Genomic DNA, 11589 nt, shown 5'->3' on the forward strand with positions numbered 1-11589 from the left:
TTTTAAACAAGGAAATTAAAAGAGAAAAGATACATGCATAAAGATGTTAATTCTCCATAAATCAGTTTACAAAGTAGAGGGTGTGCCTGCACCATCTTATGCTAGTAGAGGGTGTGCCTGCACCATCTTATGCTAGAAAGTAATTGCTCAAAAATTTATAGGGACCTGTCAAAAGAATACAGGAGCCAGCTTACAGACACTCCTTCTGGCCATATTTGGAACAATTTAAGTATTAATAATGACAGCAGTAGATTATAACACATTGACTAAAACCACAAAAATAAAAAAAGAATGAGTCCAAACTGATATTTTAAAATTAAATAAAGAATAAAAAGAGGGAATACAGAAAGGAAAGTTCTTTACAGGTGAATAATAAAATTACACTGTTTTGCGGTCAACATAGTAGTAATTGATTCAGGCAAGCATAATCGGTGGATGCTAAAACCACTGGGTGAAATTTTGAGGGGGAACAGAAAATTCATACATTTTCAAAGTATTACTTCATGGTGATATTTGCTTTTTGTTGTTGTTGTTGTTATTTGTTAATTACAAGTGTAAAGGGTAACTTTACAATGGAGAAATATGGCAGGCACCTTCACCAAATGATCAGACTTACTGTGTTTGTTTCCTATTGGTGCTGTAAAAAATTCACCACAAACTTAGTGGCTTACAACAGCACAAATTTATTATCTTACGGTTCTGTAGTCCAGAATTCTGACATGGGTCAGAATCTCGGTGTTGGCAGAGCTGCTTTCTTTCTGGAGGTGCTGAGGGAGAACATTTTCCTTGCCTTTTTCAGTTTCTAGAGGCCCCTTGCATTCCTTAGCTCATGGTCCCCTGCCTCCATCTTCAAAGCCAGTTAAACGCTGGTAGAGTCTTCCTGGGATCACATCACTGGGACTCCAACTCTCCAGTCTCCCTCCTTGACTGAAAAGGACCCCTGTGATGATTTCCGGCCCACCCAGATAATCCAGGCTAATCTCTCTCTCAAAATCCTTAATTTAAACACATCTGCAAAATTCCTACTGCCACGTGAAGTAATATTCATATACTCTGGAGATTAGGACAGGTACATCTCTGTGGGAGCCATTATTCTGCCTACCACATTTACCATTAGAGATAACACAATACATCAGCATTATTTGAATTATGATATAATGCACTGAGAAGGACATATCACTTAAGGTAGTTTTCCTGACAAGAGAAATACTTGTCTAAATTGAGGGACTTTCTGAAGCAAATGTCTTCCACTATTCAATGCTATAAAAAAAAAATTGGGGAATTGTTTCAGATTAAAGGAAGGAGACTACAGAAACTTGGCAATTAAATGCAGTGTATAATCCTTGAATGGATCCTGGATAAAAATGAAAAAGTATAAAAGGTGTTAGGACAATTGAAAAATTTGACTATGAACTGTATCATAAATAATATTGTATTAAATTTAAATTTCCTAAGTGTGATAATTGTATTGCTTGTTCTTAGGAAATATATGGTATAGTTTTTCGAAGTAAAGTATCATGGTGTCTGCAACTAACCTCAAATGGCTCAGAAAAAAGATCAAGAGAAAGCAAATATGGCAAAATATTGACAACTGGTGAATCTAGATTAGTACTATAAAATAGAAATATAATGCAAGCCATATATATATATATATCAATAATTTTAAATATTCTAGTAGCTAGGTTAAAAACAAAGAAGAAAGTGAAATTAATTTTAATATTTTAACTCATATTCAATTAGCATTTAAAATGTGCTCAATGTAAAAATTATTAATGAGATATTTTACATTTTTTTTTTTCCATACTAAGGCTTAAAAATCCAGTATGCGGGCTTCCCTGGTAGCGCAGTGGTTGAGAGTCCGCCTGCCGATGCAGGGGACGCGGGTTCGTGCCCCCGTCCGGGAAGATCCCACATGCCGCGGAGCGGCTGGGCCCGTGAGCCATAGCCGCTGAGCCTGCGCGTCCGGAGCCTGTGCTCCCCAACTGGAGAGGCCACAGCAGTGAGAGGCCTGCCTACCACAAAAAAAAAAAAAAAATTCCAGTATGCATGCAACACTTATAGAACACCTAAACTCTTACTAACCACATTTCAGTGCACAAAAGTCACACGGTGGATGCTGGTACTACTAAATTAGCACAGGTCAAGATGAAGCATATATGTGTGTTCAATGTTCTATACTTGTAGTTTTCTGTAGGTTTGGAATGTTTCAAGATAAAAAGTTGGGGAAAAAAGAAATATATATTTCTAGGAAATAAAAAATAAAATAAATAAAATTTAAAATAGCATAGACAATTTCTAGGAGGATACAGAAGAAACTGTTAACACTGGTCAACTCTGGGAAGAAGAAATGGAGAGTGATAAAAGAGGAATGATGGTTCTCGCTGTACCCTTTCGTACCTTTTGTACAAGACTGTGACTAAACCTATTAAAACAAATTTAAATTATTCTAAAAGTAATATCTGCTTTATCTTTTAATTCAAAATCAGATGCTCTTTCATGCTAAGCTCTGAAAACCCCCAGTTGAGAGGTAAAATCTCCACCTACTGCACTCGATTTCCTAAAAATTCCTTGATATAGGAAAGGGGTGTGGGTCCCATCTAAAATATAGTAGTTGTTTAGAAATTTCTTCTGGTGATGTTTCCATCTTTACTTATTAGTCTTAATAAGTCATTTTAATCTTCCTGTTTGCATATTATTAAATAATTTTAGATAAGTTTTATCAGTAATCTAAACTCCATTTCTGAGTTGCTGAAAACAAGAAAAAATATTCTAGCTCAGGCTCACCTAAATTCTAGGTGATGGACGAAGGCTGTAATTCACAATGGCGCCGGAGGTTGTGCGCAAGTTCATTACAAATTTATATCTGTTTTACTTAAGCCTCCTTCCATTTTGCAGCGGAGCGGGGTCTCTAGGGTTACATTTGTCCAACTGTAACGGCTGACGCTTTCAAAACTGAGTTTCATCCTATTGTCTTCTGCTCGTATTTCATGAGGGCTTCCGAACTGAGGCTGGGCTGGAAGGTTTCTTGACTCCTTTGGTAATTGCATCATTTCCTGGCCGTTTCTCATACATAATGCGGAGAAAGGAAGCACTTGCCCAGATAATAACAGCTTGAAAAGCAGGAGGATAATGGAAACAGCGCGTTTTAACGCTGTTTACGCGTTTAAAACGCGTTTTACTCCGATCCGGGTGCAGATGCCCTGGTTCTTCACTAAGCGAATTACCCACAGCCCTCCCACTTTCGTTAATCTGACTCTCAAATAAGTAAATTAAGTAGTCGCGTCCTAAAGGCCACGAGGCCCTTCATCACCCACACTTACAGAGCATCTGCTCTGTGCCAAGCTCTACACCGGGAAACACTCTCCGCCCGTGGCAATCTTACCGTTAGATTTAGTAAAATGTTTAGTGGGATTTAACATCTGCGTGAGAGGAAAAGACAAAGACATACACACAGAGAGAAAGAGGTTAGATTTAGAAAGAGCAGCTAGATGATTGAGAAAATGATAAAGCAAATTGCAAGGTTCTGGACAGTACTTTAACATTGTCTAGATACAGATATTTACATGTTACATAATTAGGATGAAATCCCAGGAAGTCTTTTCCAGCATGGCAGTCGGAAGAGGATTCGATTTGGAGGAGCCAGCCTTTCCCCTTAGGAGCCGCCGCGGAGATCGCCTGAGAGCGCAGAGCATTTGCCGGGTTTAGTCAAGTGAAGAAATTCAACAGTTCCTCCCGTATCCTCCTAGAAATTGTATATGCTATTTTAATTTTATTTATTTTATTTTTTATTTCCTAGAAATATCTATTTCTTTTTTCCCCAACTTTTTATCGTGAAGCATTGCAAACCTACAGAAACCCAAAACAGGAACGAAGTGGGCAGGGCTTAGAGGCAACAATCTCTTTTTTTATTGGCCAGGTTTACGTGGCGATTTCTAAAGAAACAAATACACTAAGAGAGAAAGAAGCTAGCAAGTTCCCTGGTGGTCTAGTGGTTAGGATTCGGCGCTCTCACCGCCGCGGCCCGGGTTCGATTCCCGGTCAGGGAAGCAACTTTTCTTGTTTGCAAATGAGTTATGATGGTTGTACAAATTCAATTAGCTTTGAATATTATTGAACCTAAGATTTTAAATTCAATTACGTTTCAATATTATTGAACCTAAGATTTTAAAAATTCAATTAGCTTTGAATATTATTGAACCTAAGATTTAAAATACGCCATACCTTTCTACAGATATTTGCAATCAAATAAGCAACAAAATGATCCCTGATTCTAAAGTACTCTAAATACAACTACGTCACTTATAAATTTGCGTTTTCCAGCTTTGGAAATAGTTTGGATGTGTATACAAGCATTAATTTATTGAGCCTTTGTTAATCTGGAGCTTCGTTTGACTAATAAGAGGAGGAAAATCATTTTAGGAGGGATTATACCTATTTTGCATCACGCTGAGAGTCAAGTTTCATATATTCAGATTTTGTGCTTTGTAAATTGCGTATGTTGGAGCTGTTCTTACCCGGTTCTTCTTTATGAATCTAAGATCTTTTCTGAGATATGTTGTTGGTTAATTATCAAGTAGCTGCTTTATATTTTCTGTTACTAACACACTGTAGTAATTATTTTACCTGTTGTATTTTAACTTTTCTCAAAGACCTTCACGCAAATATGGCAAAGTTCTTGCATCCAGTGTGTCGATTCCCTGTAGGTTAATCATATAGGTCTTTCAAAAATAGTTAAGTATCATTTGGAATTCTTACATTCAGGGCAAAGAAGGACTCTGGGAATTCCCCAAAAGAGAATATGGAAATGTTGGAGTCAAAAAGAAGATAAAATGGTGCTATATAGACATTACATTTTTTTTTAATCCTGAAATTTCAAAATCATTCTAACCTTTGCTAACTTTTAAGCTACTGGGGGTTTTTTTTGACCATTTCATTTTAAGCCTGAAATTTCACAATAGCACAGAAATAAACCAAGAGCTTAATTACAGCTCCTGTGGCTTTGTCTTACTTTCCTTTTAGCTGTGCTGAGCCTGGTTTGGAAGAGGAAAAGGAAGAGTATTTATTAATGGTCCAGGGGTAGAAAAAAGCAGAAGTGTTTAAGGAGTCTTTCACTGAGGAATTAAGACAGAAATATATTTCTTATTATTATCGCCATTAACAAAAACAAAGGCACCTTTCCTCGACTCTTTGCTATGTGGTAAGTACTTCAAATAATTGAAATATGTAATGAGGGAAGGGAGAAAGAAGTGGATATGAGAATGAAAATAGAACTGGAAAACTGGTTCCCAAAATAGCCTAGAGGCTAGCAGGATCTGGAAAGCTTGAGAGAGTGGGAATGGGCATTTAATCTTAGGGGATCCAGGATGACCAAGGCCTGGGCATCCAGTGTGGCTGTACCAGGCTGGCTATAGAAGGGCACCTGTGCTAGGGAACAGTGCAGGTCCGGGTAAGACAGGTTAGTGCAGCCAGATTATGGAGGACCTTAAGACAATCTATGGAGTTACAAAGTGAATGCAAGAAGCCTTGGTATTTGATAGGATAGAAAAGCTTAAGAATAATAGGGAAGAATCAGTAATGACAATATGAGTTGTGTTCTATGTGGTTAGTAAAGTTGGAGTGGCATGAAAAGTGGTAGGGAGGTTGAGGTGGGGAAACAGACTCGGGACAGAAGGTAAGTTCAGTTGGATCCCAGCTGTGGCAGCACAGGTAAATGGTGGTTGGAAATACTGGATGGAACTTAGGAAGGTAGGGATTTTGGAGATATTAGCTTAGAAGTTTGAGAAGATATGAGCTCTCTCAAAAAGAGAATCTAGAAAAAGGACAGAAGACCAAGTAATAAACCAAGGTGAGAATATATTATAGGAGAATGGGAAGAAGTAGAATAACCAGAAAGAAAACAGCAAAGGAGCAGTAAGAGAGTTTATAACCAGATCAGAGAAATTCAAGAAGGAAGTAGCAGTGAAGAGAATAGGATATTGTAAAAAGGTCAAGGAGAAGATGAAGGAGAGTAAGTAAAGACGGGTGGTGAGACACGGCTGTTGGGTTCAGAATAGACCAGTGGAAGCCAGACCACAGTAAGCAACTCTGTCTAGGAGACCATAGCTTTAAACATGACTCCATGTGGTGAGGGTCTGGACTAGTGTGAGAAAGAGACAGCAAACCTATCAATAACTAGATATTGCAGAAGAGCAAATATGGAGAAGAAAAAGAGGTCTTAGGAAAGCAAAGAAAACACTCTTGTTCAGGAGCCAGAGACTGTGAAATAATCCTGTCTGCCAATATCAGCTGAGTTACCTTGGGAAAGTGACTCAGCTTCTCTGAGCCTCTGGAGCTTTTTCTGTACAATGGAGATGCTACTAGCTCCCATGCATGCTTCACAGAGTTATTGTCACTCATTCATTCATTCATTCACTGATTTAGCAAACACTTCTTAATTCTCACTCCATGCCAGTCACTGTTGTAGGCACAGGTAAGAAAGGGCAGTAAGACTGTTTATCACAGTTGAGTAGGAATCAAAGGGGAAAATGATTAAGGTTTTGATTATGGCCTATTAATTTGGAAAGGGTGTTGATTCAGAACGAGGCACAGCAGGAAGTTAAGTTGCATTTAGGTTTGGACTAAAGAGAGGGCATCCAAGTGAAGCTGTCCTATACATGGGTTGACATTTTTGACTAATGATGATAGATTCTGAGGAGATTCATCTTTGAATTGAGAATTGAACTCTCAAGAATGGAAATGCATGCCAAGAGATTGAGTACAGCAAAATGAAGAGTGGAGGTTTGCAAGCCTGACTGGCTAGAAGAGGACAAAGGAGGAAAGTCTGAAGGAGCAGAGTGAGGATAAGTCAAGGTCAAAGAAGTCAAAGAAGAAAGAGTCTGGAGATTGCAGGGTAGTCATTAATAGCAGTAGCATATTTCTCTTGTTTGATTTATTTTTTAATGGAGTTTTATTTTGTTATGGTTAGAATCATTTTGTGTTTTATCTATTCTACTGTTTTTTTATGTATATATACCACTATTTATTTATTTATTATTTTTTAATGGAATTTTTTTTTTTTTTTTTTTTGCCACACTGCACAGCTTGGGGGATATTAGTTCCCTGACCAGGGATTGAACCCCGGCCACCACAGTGAAAGCCCTGAGTCCTAACCACTGGACAGCCAGGGAATTCCCTCTACTCTTATTTTTAGTCAGTTTTTCTACATGACATTGTCATTTAGACACAGAAATATATCACATAACCTACACATAGTATGAAATTACTGCTTCGTAGAGCCAGAATATTGTGCTCCATTTCTGTGCTTTCAAAGAGTGGGGAAATGCTGAAGGACTGTCTGCAGAAATACTCCACATATGAAGAGGCTCCTTAAGGGTAAAGGAATAGAAATTATTTAACCTGCAGAAAATATAGCAGGGGTTATTTGCTGTATACCAAAAATATATTTCTGGACCTGTCAAATTACTTTATTTAAATAAATAATCATCATTCACCCAGGGTTGGGCTACTACAGTGGACCTTGATTGGGCTGACAAATTCTAGAATTATAAAGGATGTCTGAGAGTAACTAAGGTAGGAAGGAAAGGAAGGACTTTCAACAGCATCTAGTACAGTGCTTGACATATGGTTGGTGCTAAATCAATGAATTAAATAATCAATTAAACCAAGAAGTAGATTGCTAGGACTTCACTTGAAAGCTAACCCCTCATAATACTATTTTTTATCAATCACACTGCTATATTTCTGCTGAGAGCAGAAAGCAGAAAAAGAATTAAACTGAGTCATCCTGAATAATGTCTACCTCTTATTGTCTTCTTTTAGATGAATTTCTAAATTATTTCTATGAATTTCTATAATATACATAATATAATATATAGTACTTTTAATAATTTGCGTATTGTTTTGTGTAAGTTATGGTTTTGAATGCTGAATCCACAATATTAGAATCAATTCTTACAATTATCCTTGCTTTGTAGTTTAGGAAACTTAGAAAGTTTATAACTTATTTATAAGTTATACAAGTATGTCATACAAATATGTTGGGGAACCAGGATTCCCGCCTGGATTTGCCCAGCCTAAATCCTGTATTCTTTAAGACTCCCCAGCTACAACAAATTTTCTGGTGGCACTATGGAGTGTTCTTTAGAGCAGTCTTTACAAATAGGGTGGTTCATGGGGAGTGTTCCACAGAAGGAAAAAGGAATTGTATGATATCTCAGGTTCTATTTCAAATGAATAATTGAACTCTATGCATTACAATTTTGGTGAGAGTCAATCCTAGCAGCTGCTTATTGGAGGTTACCAAATTCCCCAGAAAGTTGGGGAAAACTTTCAATTAAGAAATAAGTTTAGGGGCTTACCTGGTGGCACAGTGGTTAAGAATCCGCCTGCCAACATAGGGGACACGGGTTCGAGCCCTGGTCCAGGAAGATCCCACATGCTGTGGAGCAACTAAGCCCGCGCGCCATAGCTACTGAGCCTGTGCTCTGGAGCCCGCGAGCCACAACTACTTAAGTCTGCGTGCCTGGAGACCGTGCTCTGCAACAAGAGAAGCCACTACAATGAGAAGCCCACACACTGCCACGAAGAGTAGCCCCCGCTCACGGCAACCAGAGAAAGCCCGTATGCAGCAACAAAGACCCAACGCAGCCAAAAATAAATAAATTAAATAAATTAAAAGAAAAAAAAGTACTCTTAAAAAAAAAAATAAGTTTAACAGCAAACACAACATACTTGCATTTATTGGATAAGCATGTTGATTTGTGAAAGTGTTTCTTTCTTCAGCATAATTTTTATTTAATTAAAACTAATCTTTGCCACATCTCCATGTTGATCACTATTATCTTATTGACTTAAATAAAAATGGTTCTTTTTTTCCATTTTCCTCATTTAATAAGTAAGCTATAGGAAAAAATGTTTTTACATTAGTTACATAAAAGAAAAGAAATTTAAATTTAAACCATGGACACACTTGATCAATTACTTTTTTCTGCTTATTACATCCTCTGAATTTTTATAATATATGTAACATAATGTATGGTACTTTTAATAATTTCCTATTGTTTTGTGTAAGCTATGGTTTTGTAAATTCCTTGACGTTTGAATTCATAAAATGTACTTCTGTCTTACAAAGTGATAATCATATAATTGGTGCTCAAAATTGTTGTTGTTTTTTGGTCTTGATTATTAGTATGATCCCTGAAAGCAATAATGATAGTAAGCCAGGAGCTTCATGAGGACAGGGTCTACATCATATTCATCTTTGTATCCTCTAGACAATGACAGTACTTGGCACATAGTAGCAAATCAAATGACTCGAGTGGATAAATGAAAGAATGAGGCAAAAAATTGAAACTGGCACTTTTCAGAAGAAACATGGTCACCAATAAACCTTTGAAAAGAGGACTGACTTCTTGTGTAACCAAGAAATGCACATTAAAACAAGAGAGTCTGATTATACCCATAAATTAGCAAAAATGGAAAAATCTAACAATATCAAGTGCTGGTAAGGAAATAGACTGAAACTTGTATACGCTAAAGGTCGGAGTGTAAATTGGTGTGATAAAATAACTTTGGAAAATAATTTGTTATTATCTAGTAAAGTTGGAGGTTCTCATGCTCAGCAATTCAATCCCCTGGGAGAAATCCTGCACGTAAGCTCCAGAAGACATATACAAGAATGTTCACAGTAGTACCATCATAATAGACCCAAACTGGAAGCAACCTAAATGTCCATCAAGAGTAGAAGAGCTGGGCTTCCCTGGTGGCAAAGTGGTTGAGAGTCCGCCTGCTGATGCAGAGGAAACGGGTTCGTGCCCTGGTCCGGGAAGATCCCACATGCCGCAGAGCGGCTAGGCCCGTGAGCCATGGCCACTGAGCCTGCGCATCCGGAGCCTGTGCTCCACAACGGGAGAGGCCACAACAGTGAGAGGCCCGCGTACCGCAAAAAAAGAGTAGAAGAGCTAAATTATATTGTGGTATAGTCGTAAAATGAAATACTACAGAGTGGTGAAAACAAACGGATCACAGCTCCTCTTATCAACATGATGAATCCCAGAAAAATACTACTTAATTTAAAAAGCAAATCAAATACAGAATGATCTCATTTCATATGCAGTTTTAAAATGCTAAATGAAAACTATTACTTATTGATATGTACATGGATGGTAAACTATAAATAAAGCAACATAGTGGGTGTGCCTGGTTAATAGAGATATGGAGAAAGGATTCAATGAAAAGCACACAGAGCTCTTTCAAAGTACTGGTAGTGCTAAGCTGGGTGGTGAGCACACAGGTGTTGTCTCCTTTGATTATTTATAACACATATATCATTTTTCTCTACCAATTCAATATTTCATTAAAATAAAAAACAAAAAGGAATGAATGATAATGTTTGAATAAAGTCTTTGAGATAATGACATGCAAGCAATATTTAGATGAGCAAAAATTCCACACCTCTCTATTGCTGTAGGTTTTTTTTTTTAAACATCTTTATTGGAGTATAATTGCTTTACAATAGTGTGTTAGTTTCTGCTTTATAACAAAGTGAATCAGCCATATGCATACATATGTCCCCATATCTCCTCCCTCTTTCGCCTCCCTCCCACCCTTCCTATCCCACCCCTCTAGGTGGTCACAAAGCACCGAGCTGATCTCCCTGTGCTATGCGGCTGCTTCCCACTAGTATCTATTTTACGTTTGGGAGTGTATATATGTCCATGCCACTCTCTCACTTCGTCCCAGCTTACCCTTCCCCCTCCCGGTGCCCTCAAGTCCATTCTCTACGTCTGTGTCTTTATTCCGCTCCTGCCCCTAGGTTCTTCAGAACCTTTTTTTTTTTTTTTAGATTCCATATATATGTGTTAGCATACGGTATTTGTTTTTCGGGCCTCTCACTGTTGTGGCCTCTCCCGTTGCGGAGCACAGGCTCCGGACGCGCAGGCTCAGCGGCCGTGGCTCACGGGCCCAGCCGCTCCACGGCATGTGGGATCTTCCCGGATCGGGGCACGAACCCATGTCCCCTGCATCGGCAGGCGGACTCTCAACCACTGCGCCACCAGGAAAGCCCTGTTTTTCTCTTTCTGACTTATGCACTCTGTATGACAGACTCTAGGTCCACCCACCTTACTACAATAACTCAAATTCGTTTATTTTTATGGCTGAGTAATATGCCATTGCAAATATGTGCCACATCTTCTTTATCCATTCATCTGTCAATGGACATTTAGGGTGTTTCCATGTCCTGGCTATTGTAAATAGAGCCGCAATGAACATTGTGGTACATGACTCTTTTTGAATTATGGTTTTCTCAGGGTATATGCCCAGTAGTGGGATTGCTGGGTCATATGGTAGTTCTGTTTCTAGTTTTTTAAGGAACCTCCATACTGTTCTCCATAGTGGCATATCAATTTACATTCCCACCAACAGTGCAAGAGGGTTCCCTTTTCTCCACACCCTGTCCAGCATTTATTGTTTGTAGATTTTGTGATGATGGCCATTCTGACCAGTGTGAGGTGATACTTCATTGTAGTTTTGATTTGCATTTCTCTAATGATTAGTGATGTTGAGCATCCTTTCCTGTATTTGTTGGCA

General features: G+C 38.3%; 1 long non-coding RNA gene and 1 other non-coding gene across 2 annotated transcripts; one reads left to right on the top strand and one right to left on the bottom strand.

Annotated features, from left to right (window-relative positions):
* Positions 1-127: 127 nt before the first annotated feature.
* LOC113609684 (uncharacterized) lies at positions 128-1836 on the bottom strand. Its single transcript, XR_003428765.1, has 2 exons — positions 1787-1836; positions 128-1354 (listed from the first exon to the last, which is right to left on the bottom strand). It is a non-coding gene; the product is annotated as an uncharacterized LOC113609684 (long non-coding RNA).
* Positions 1837-3974: 2138 nt separating this feature from the next.
* TRNAE-CUC (transfer RNA glutamic acid (anticodon CUC)) lies at positions 3975-4046 on the top strand. The gene has a single exon. It is a non-coding gene; the product is annotated as a tRNA-Glu (tRNA).
* Positions 4047-11589: the final 7543 nt, after the last annotated feature.

Source organism: Aethalodelphis obliquidens, unplaced genomic scaffold (genome assembly GCF_003676395.1).
Source record: "Aethalodelphis obliquidens isolate GAN/ISIS:26980383/991018 unplaced genomic scaffold, ASM367639v1 scaffold3, whole genome shotgun sequence".
In the NCBI taxonomy this organism is placed as follows: domain Eukaryota; kingdom Metazoa; phylum Chordata; class Mammalia; order Artiodactyla; family Delphinidae; genus Aethalodelphis; species Aethalodelphis obliquidens.